This window comes from Opisthorchis viverrini (assembly GCF_000715545.1).
Source record: "Opisthorchis viverrini unplaced genomic scaffold opera_v5_517, whole genome shotgun sequence".
Taxonomy (NCBI): domain Eukaryota; kingdom Metazoa; phylum Platyhelminthes; class Trematoda; order Opisthorchiida; family Opisthorchiidae; genus Opisthorchis; species Opisthorchis viverrini.
The window spans coordinates 93,976-103,001 of NW_008752173.1; positions in this window are offsets into that span (position 1 = coordinate 93,976).

The following is a 9,026-nucleotide window of genomic DNA, read 5'->3' on the forward strand; positions in this document are numbered from 1 at the left end:
CATCACAGAACAGCCTTCTCCTCGTAGACCTATCGAGTAAGACTGACGACCCTGTTAGTCTTGTATCGGTCACGGCCGCGCCATCTGCCTGTCATTTGGCGCCGGCAGCCTTAGGCCTCCTTAGATTTAGCTTAAACCCTCGATGGCTGTTCTATCTGGCCACTGTCAGTGTTCGAACTCTGAGAAAGCTTCTCTAGCTCACAAACTGGACTGGTTTGATACTGATGCGTGCTGCGCACTGGAAATGGTCCAAGATGCAAACACAATGGTTGACCTAACTGCCTCATCATTTTCCACTCGCCTTCGGCTTTGGAGCTCCGGTGATCCAGAAACCTCTGCAAGCAGGATGTGCAGGAATCGGCAACATCCAAAGTAACCGGGTAGGAAAAACCTTGCTTGTTAATCGTCTCTGTATGGTTTATCATCTGGCAACGTGTCTGCTTACGCACCACCAACTGCACCTCAGTCACCATCAACGAAAACGTTTGGGACGATTTGAATGCCAAGTTACGTAAACTGAAAGCACAGATGCCGGATATCTGAATGTACTAGTGAGCAGACTTAGTTTGTTTGAGTCATTTTGTTGGTCGACTTGTACTGAGCTCGGTGCGTAATGAAAACGGCGAATGATTACATCAGCTAGTGCTGATTGTAGACTGCAGACTATTTACATGCTGTACTGACTTCCGAAACATTACCAATAACCAAATTCGTCTGGCCACATGGTGTCCTATAACAGTGTGACAGCTACGAGTCTAAATTGATTACATCGCTATGGTACGGACCAATAAATGACTGCCGCTCACTTCGGAATAGTTGTGTGGATTCCCACGATGCAATCGTCCGAAAACGCTTCTCTCTCCGCCCTCCAATGTAGCATAAGGAGCGAAGAACTTACATAGCAATAGACGATTCACAAAACCCTAATTTGAATGAACTTACCAGAACTGCAATATGGACTCTGGCAACTGCGTCACTGTCAGATATGGGTATCCCTCTCTTCAAATATGTCCTTCTTATTTCACCATGAGAAACTGGATCGAGAGGCATTCGCCGTTCTGCGGATGACTCAGCGCACCTCCCACCTTATTACTCGATATCCTGCATGGCCCACGAGGGGGCCCAGTTCTTACCTACGCCCCGTTTAAACAAGGTTTGACCAACAACCTTTTTCCCGTTGACCCAGCATGGGTCATGGTGAGATTTTCGGGTTCAAAGCGCCCGTTTTTATTAGACAAATTGTTTTCCCATTTCGGGTGGTTGCTGTGTGTAATCAACAAAAATTCGTGTATATGTCGTCATGAGTGGATTCGTATAATGCACTTTATGGTATGGAGAGAATACACGAGAAGATGTTACATAACTGGATAACAGATGAAACGGGTATCTAGCGCTCTTCAAACGTCCTTCCCCCCATGACAACTCGGCTGAAAACGCCTTCGTCATTCTTCAGATCCATCGCCGCATCGTTCATCGTATTACTCGCACGGCCTTGTAGATACTTCTTGAAGCCTTTTCTTCATCCATCCTAGAATTCACTAAATATACTAAATAGGTTTACTCCTGAGGATACAAAGAAAACGTGACCCTTATATCAAGAAAGATGTTTGCCGGCCTCATATTTGTTAAATGTGACCCGCGCGGTAAGCAACTTGAAGACTTACAGACCATCGTCTATTCGGCGGTGACCCGATACGTACATTGATCTAAGTGATACTAAGCAGAGACATGGGGAAAAACTCTCGAAAACACAGTGGAAGGTTCACACATTTTTATCTCATTTAGGAGTGGTGTGATGAACATGACTGATGCTCTATTCATTGTTCTATTCATTATTCTCTTGTTTTAATATTCCATATGCTGTACATATTCGCCAATTCGAATACATACGTGCTGGTTGCCACTCTTCGCTGAATTCTGGATTTCTAGTTTGTCGGGTTGTACTGATATACGTACGAAACTTAATTACCACACTTGGCCTCCTGCTGTCGTTTTTCGGCATATGCATATATATGGTTACTTTGTGAACGGGGATGTGCCTGCGTTGTTTGCTCTATGATAAGATTCCAATCTTCTCGATTAGTCGTGGGGCGCATGTTCATGACAATAATCCGGACAGGAATGAAACATTGGGTGTGCATGCGTTGAACAGATTATTTGTGTGGATTAAGGTAAACATTGATGATATAGTTACCGGACTGTGTAAGCGGTTGAAGATAAAATTTGAAAGGATGGTGACCAAACTTTGGTAAAGTGGTCTAAGATAAACGTCGAAGGGGTTTTAACCAACAGATTCGAGGATTTTCAAATCACTTCTGATCGAGTTTGTTTCGTTTATGTTTCCTTTCAGTGTGCTTCAGTTGATGGTTCAACTCGGTTGTCACAGGTAGATTTTCCTTGGTCATTGTAGAGTCGTGAGTGCTCCGACAATTTAGTTTGAGCGGGTGGGTTGAGGCCAAGTGGAATTCAGACAATGATTACTCTTCTTTCTGATGACCGCACACCAACACTTGTCAGCCCGACTGATCAAAAGCCATCCTCCCCAACTTGCCAGTTCCACGGTTTCTATTCTGTTAACCGTGGGATGCTTGGCGATTTCTACAGCCACGGCTATGACTCTCGGTGACGTGGACCGTTGCCCACGCCTCAGAATTTCAACATTTTCTAAATTCATTTTGTGTCCCGTATTCAGTGCATGTTCCGCAATTGTCGAGACTTTTAGAAACGGTTGATATTCATCTATGTTTCTCGGTGGACTGTTCACTTTTCTACTATAATGTCCGATGCTGGTGGGTAATTCCCTGATCCTCTGTCCTTGGTGCAGTCGTTACACTAAGTTTCGTAGACAGGTCTCTGGTTCTGCTTTGCGGAATTAAGTCGTCCAACTGCACCAGTGCAAAGTGCAAAGTGTTCCCTCTCTGGAAAGCTACTCTCATGTAAGCCGTGTTTTGAATTCTCCGAAAGACCTCGGATGTACGTGCTGCGTCTTTCAACCGGTACCCTCACCCTTCGCAAGAGACGCCTAAGCAAGCTGGCTAGATATCCACTACACACTGTTATTCAATTCAATTTTGCCCACTATCCGATCAGCTTCTTCTCTACACAGGGGCCTTACACGCTTAAGCACTGATGAGGCAATGCTATCGAATACCGATTCCGGGTGGGCAGACGCGTAGCTCCATACTGCCACAATGTCGTTTGGCTTCTGGTCTCTAGTTTTCCCACGACCTTGTGCGTTATGCCCGCCCACAAGTTCGATTTGTGGGCGAAGTTCATTGAAATTTGTGAATCTCAGTAATTCTTCTCGTTACATCATGAAGAAAGTGTCATCTGAATACGGCCAGAATATCTTAGGCAGGTATGAGAAACGGGCTAAAGATCTCCGTCCAAATACATCCGCAAATATATTTGCCAAAACAGGGAGTATTTGAGACTTCTTTGTTAGACCTTGATCTTGAATATAGACCACTGAATCAAAAAACAAATTGGATGAAATGGAGAAATGCTTTTATTCCTTCCACTTTTTAATCTACCGTAAGCTGAGTCCGTTCTGAAAGGATGGTGTTCGCTAATAACTATCGAATGCCTATTTCTAAAGAGTCGCCTTTTGGCACTGTTGATCACAACGAATTGACATCCTAACTAACAACGATGTTATCTGGTTGAAGAGGGACATCCGCTACATTGTTGGCGGGGTCACGTGAATTATGAAGTAAACTCTAGATATCCCCATGAGAAGCTTTAAAATACCGGCCAAGAATCTGGCCAGTTCATGCGGTGGGGAGCCTATTCCTTCTATCATCTGTCTCACCGGAACTTTTAGTTTGTGCAAAACCAAAATTTCGATCGAACATAGGCACCCGATGCAACCGAACCTGCGCTTTATGCAAGTCCTTGTCGTCGATCGATTATCCAGGCAGTATTCGCCAAAATCCCGTTCGCTGTGATACTTCTCATGTTATCTAACCGCAATCGGTCTATTATTCAACATAACCAAAATGACCATCTTTCACAAAGGTTAGACATATTGTTCTTCATCCTTCAATAACGCAAAAACCAAATTGCATGGTCACGTGTTGACCGCCTCCTCAAGTGATCAATTCTGAGGAGCAAGTTTTGCAATTCCATCAATTTATCCTTCATCTGACATGTTATTGGAGCCAATTCAAACTGAAAATCCAAAAATCACTGTACAATAGTTTCATCCTACTTGAGAATCGACAACTAGTCTCATTTGCAAACGAATTCGGTTCTGACGGGAATTCCACTGAGGGCGAAACCTTTCATCGGCTGTCTAAGAGTTTCCAGCAAATTTACCAGTAATGTATGAGGCGTAAAGAACAGAGTATTGCGTACTTCGAATATCGCACCAACTGGAATACTAAGCAGGGTTGTGCACCACATTCGGCTGAAGCAGGCTGAAACAGGCAGTTCAACTGGATTCATCTGAGTGTGAATTGGAGAACAAACATAGTTAACCCGAACGCCCCAAGAGCTTAGCTACTTACCAGAGATACATCAAACATGATTTCGTTAGCTTGAAAGTGATGAACATCTAGCTCATTGATTTCGTAGGACTCAAATTTTTACTTGCTAGTATCCAGCGACCTGTATACGGAGTATCTGCAATAGCCAGTTTGTAATTTATGTAGCAGTGAATGTAGGGAAGCCCTTAGCCGCGTAGATGCTTACCAGAAAACACGAATTGCTCTTTTGGAAACAATGAGAATGGAAACTAAAACCCTTTCATGCACCTTGTTTCAAAATAAACTATTCTTCTTATTCTTCTTTTTCTTGAACGCAACTTTTCGAACTTTTCTGGATATTCAGCGACTATCAGACAAATATAAATGAGTCATACCCGGCGTAAACCAATTTTCAGATCAATTTGAAGACGGGTTGTCGACCATACATCACTATGAAGATGGACTTGCCTTTGCTTAACTGTAAGGAAGCACGAAAAGCTAGCAGCATGGTTGGCACCAGTCGCCTCCTTCGGTCACCTGTAACTCCTTGATCGTTCGATCAGATCACTCGTTTGAGGTGATATGTTGCCGTCCCTATCCGTCAGGTTCCCAATGTCTGTAAGCCGCTCCTGAGTTTGCAAATGAGTGCATAGTAGCTACTTTCGTGCAATTCGGTTTCAAGCAGAATCTAAGGTTGACGGAAACTCGGGGACTACGCCTACCTAATGGGTCCCAAGAAAGGCGAAACCGGTCGTGTGCTGGCGACGAATTTTCAGCAACGTTATGAGTTCCACTCTGCAATTATACATGTATCGCGATATATCGAATATCGTAGCAACGGGACCATGGCACGGCCTGGTGCAGCACATTCAGTTGCTTGGAAACAGCACAAACGTGAGATTCAACTGAGTTTTAGATGAATCTCTCGAAAAACCGAACATCACAAATTAGTTTGCAAATGAGTGTATATTCTCCAACTCTCGAAATGTTTGCTCTCTAAGCAAGGCCCCTGATCGATTACGATCGTCTTCGGCATCCTATGTTTGGTCGCGATGTGACGCATTATAACTCCACGAATTGTCGTCGCCGGTTGGTTTCACAAGGCTGCCGCCACGACTGCGACAGGTGTTCTGTCATAATCATGATAAATTGATTTCCGCCGGTTGTCACCGAAGGAGGGGCGATGACATCAACGGTCCAGAAATATGCGATTATCGAGACAGATGTAGGTACCATGGGATCGGTTGCCGCTGTCGTATTCTATTTCATAAGTTGACGTAGCTTGTATGACACCTCACGATCCACCACCTCACCTTTCAACTCGGGACACTGGATCCTCTGCTGAAGTAAGTCGTGTGACTTGGGGTATTCTGTGTGTCATCTCGTGGCACTTGACTATCAGCTTCCGTCTCAAGACGCGTGGTGTCACGCGAAGCACAACTTCAAAATTGAGGTGTTTCAGGAAATTATGACAGATTCCCTCAGACCCAACCGATCGCAGTGAGTCTGGAACGTTTCCAATTACTCAATTCCCTCCTAGCTCTTAATACGCCTTCCATATAACGAGGCAGTGGCAACCTTCCGTAAAACAGGACCCTACCGTTTGATTTGCTTTAACATTTCGGGATCTGTGCGAATTCCCCCTGTAGGTGAGACCAATGTATGCTGAAAACCCAAGTAGAACTGGACTTGACAGACAATCAGCCGGGCCCTTTGAGTTGCTTTAACATTTCGGGATCTGTGGGAATTCCCCCTGTAGGTGAGATCAATGTATGCTGAAAAGCCAAGAAGAACTGGACTTGACAGACAATCAGCCGGGTGGCACGTGTTGGATGGTGAAATCATAATCTTGCAGCCGAAGTGACCAGCGCTCGAGCTTTCCGCGAGGATCACTGGTGGTCCTGATCCACTCTACGGGCCAGTGTTCGGTTTCGACATGAGATCCTCGTCCAAGCAGATATGACCCCCAACTTATCCATAGCCCACACAATCGCCTAACATATTTTCTCAGTCGCCGAATACTTCTGCTACGCGTTAGTCGTGAAGCAACCGGCTTATTTAATAACACCATTCCACTGCTTTAGGTCTACGCCGACACTGCGATTACTAGCGTTCGTTGCATTAGTGAATATCTGTTCGACACTAGTCGGTTGGTGGATCAGTTGCTGATCAAGCGTCCGCGCTTTGGCACGCTCGAAACCATTCCACTGCTTTACGTCTACGCCGACACTGCGATTACTAGCGTTCGTTGCATTAGTGAACATCTGTTCGACACTAGTCTTTTGGTGGATCAGTTGCTGATCAAGTGTCCGCGCTTAGGCACGCTCGAAAGCCTCGTGTGCTTACCTGATCCACTCGAATTTCCGATTTTGTCCGAGCAATTCGTACAATGGAGCAGCAATCGAAAGGTAATCGTTGACAAACCGACTGTAGTATACCGCTCATCCAGAAAGCTTTTGTAAAGACGGGTTGTAATTGGGAACAACACAGTTCTTCAGTTTTGCTAGCTCTTCTGGTAGTGAAACAATGATAAACGCCTCCTTGTCCAAATAGTATTTTACCAAATTAGAGCCGTTGATGTGCTTCAGAATTCCCTCCAATCTCATCCCACCTGCTCCGTTTGTTCACTTCTTCTCACTTACACGAGTACTTGCCATATGAGTGGCATTCAGTGATATTCAGTGTGATCGTAGCAAATGGTTCTTCCCAGTATGATGCGTTCGTCCAAGTGAAGATAACCTCCCCATAATTTTGCGCAATACGACATAACTGCGGGCGTTCATGTGTAATAAAAATAATAAATATAAATCAGTCATTCAGATGTCGTGCCGTTCCACCCAAATAATTACGAGGGTTGAGATGCTGCCGGATTCTAGTCAGCAGCATGCGAAATGCCAGGGTTGAGAGCGAACCATCAGGCCGGTAAGTTCGTGCCTTAAACACTGAGCTATCTCGAGCTCTCTAGAGACAATTCTTTCTGATTGTTTTTCTATGGTTTAAGTTGTAAATCTAAATCCCTGGCAGGGCAGAGGGCTGGACAAAGGTGCATGATTCGCTTCTGTTGTTTTTGTAGCACAACCAGTCCGCGCGAAACATGTTGATATCGTTACGACTTGCTCAATGTTATGTCTGTTATTGTGGAAAGCAAAAAACGTCGTTTAATTTAAATGACCTGCAAACTAGGGAAGCAAAATAACAATTAACTTTAGTTTGTCAGGGAATTTCGATTGGGTCGCTGTTCATACTCCAGCATACTGTGTTCTAGACATTCTCGGGAGCGGCAACGTTTAGGTGATAAATCCTTGGGATATAAATAAGATCGCGAGTAACTTGCGCACCAGGAACCAACTCATTATTGAAGAGAATTCTGAATTTTTAGTTTAGTTTACATTTCAGGTGAAAATTACCATTATATACGAACGATTTCTTTGAGTACATTTGAGTTCCCCAACAAGATGTAGTTAATGTGCAAATGGGAGTGCCTTATCTATCAGAAAGGCCCAACTCCTGAAGGTAACCCCAGTAAGACCGGAATCTAGTAAGAACCGAAAACTCCACCAAAATTTGAATAGGAAAACCGGCAAGCACCCAGATTTGTCATTCATTCAGCCAATTCAGCAAAAGCCGACGAGCGTTCATGCTCGCCACAGAAGCATGACCAGATGTAAATAGCGTTCAGGCATCTATCAGAATCACGATCGATATTGGTGGGTGTTCAGTAGACGCCTATGAGCCTGACTGTATTAATGCCAGAAAGTGCCCTTTAAATAGCGCGGAGCCGTTGTTACATTTTCACTCGCACGCAATTGTTTTTTTGGCATAAATTTGTTGTGTACCATAATCGGCGAGTTGCTCCTGGCACCAGGCACATGATTGAGAAAAGCCGCTTGATATAACGGTATCATTCCATTTAATCCACCCCGACATTTAACCAAAGACGAGGTGTAGCTGAAGAGTTCCACCAGTTGGTGGCGAAAACTTACTCCAAACTAACGCTAAATTCTGTGTGTAACTGGAGTAATCAGATTGTCGTCTGAGTTGGGGTTTTGGCTTGATACCAACCTCTGATGTTTTGTATGCCGTAGGGTGCCGGCGGATTGCCCGGATGAATCACACTGCTTAGGATACAAGGAAGTGGTATGACGTCTGTTCTCATAGTCACAACACATAAGTTAACGCGACGGGATATTCATGCACCTTGGCTTGCCTATCGCCCATTCGTTACAGTCAGTAGAACGATTTACCAGGAAGCGAATGACGACGTATTTCGTGCTCTTATTATGTAGTTGTCTGCCTCCACTAGAGTGGATGTTACCTGGTTCCAAACAGCAACTAATTCACTGCAGTGTAGGAGCTTTTTTGTATACTGTAGACAACATTTCACATAAAAAATTCTGTCGCAGTCTGCGGGTTGACAGCTCTAGTCAACGGCAGAAGGAATGTCCAAGGGAGACATATGTGGAACGTGTGAATCAGCTGTCACACCGAATCTACTTGGTGCCGTTGATTCGTCTTTGATTTATTAGTCTGCGATTTTCTATAAGCCTTGTTTCAATTGAA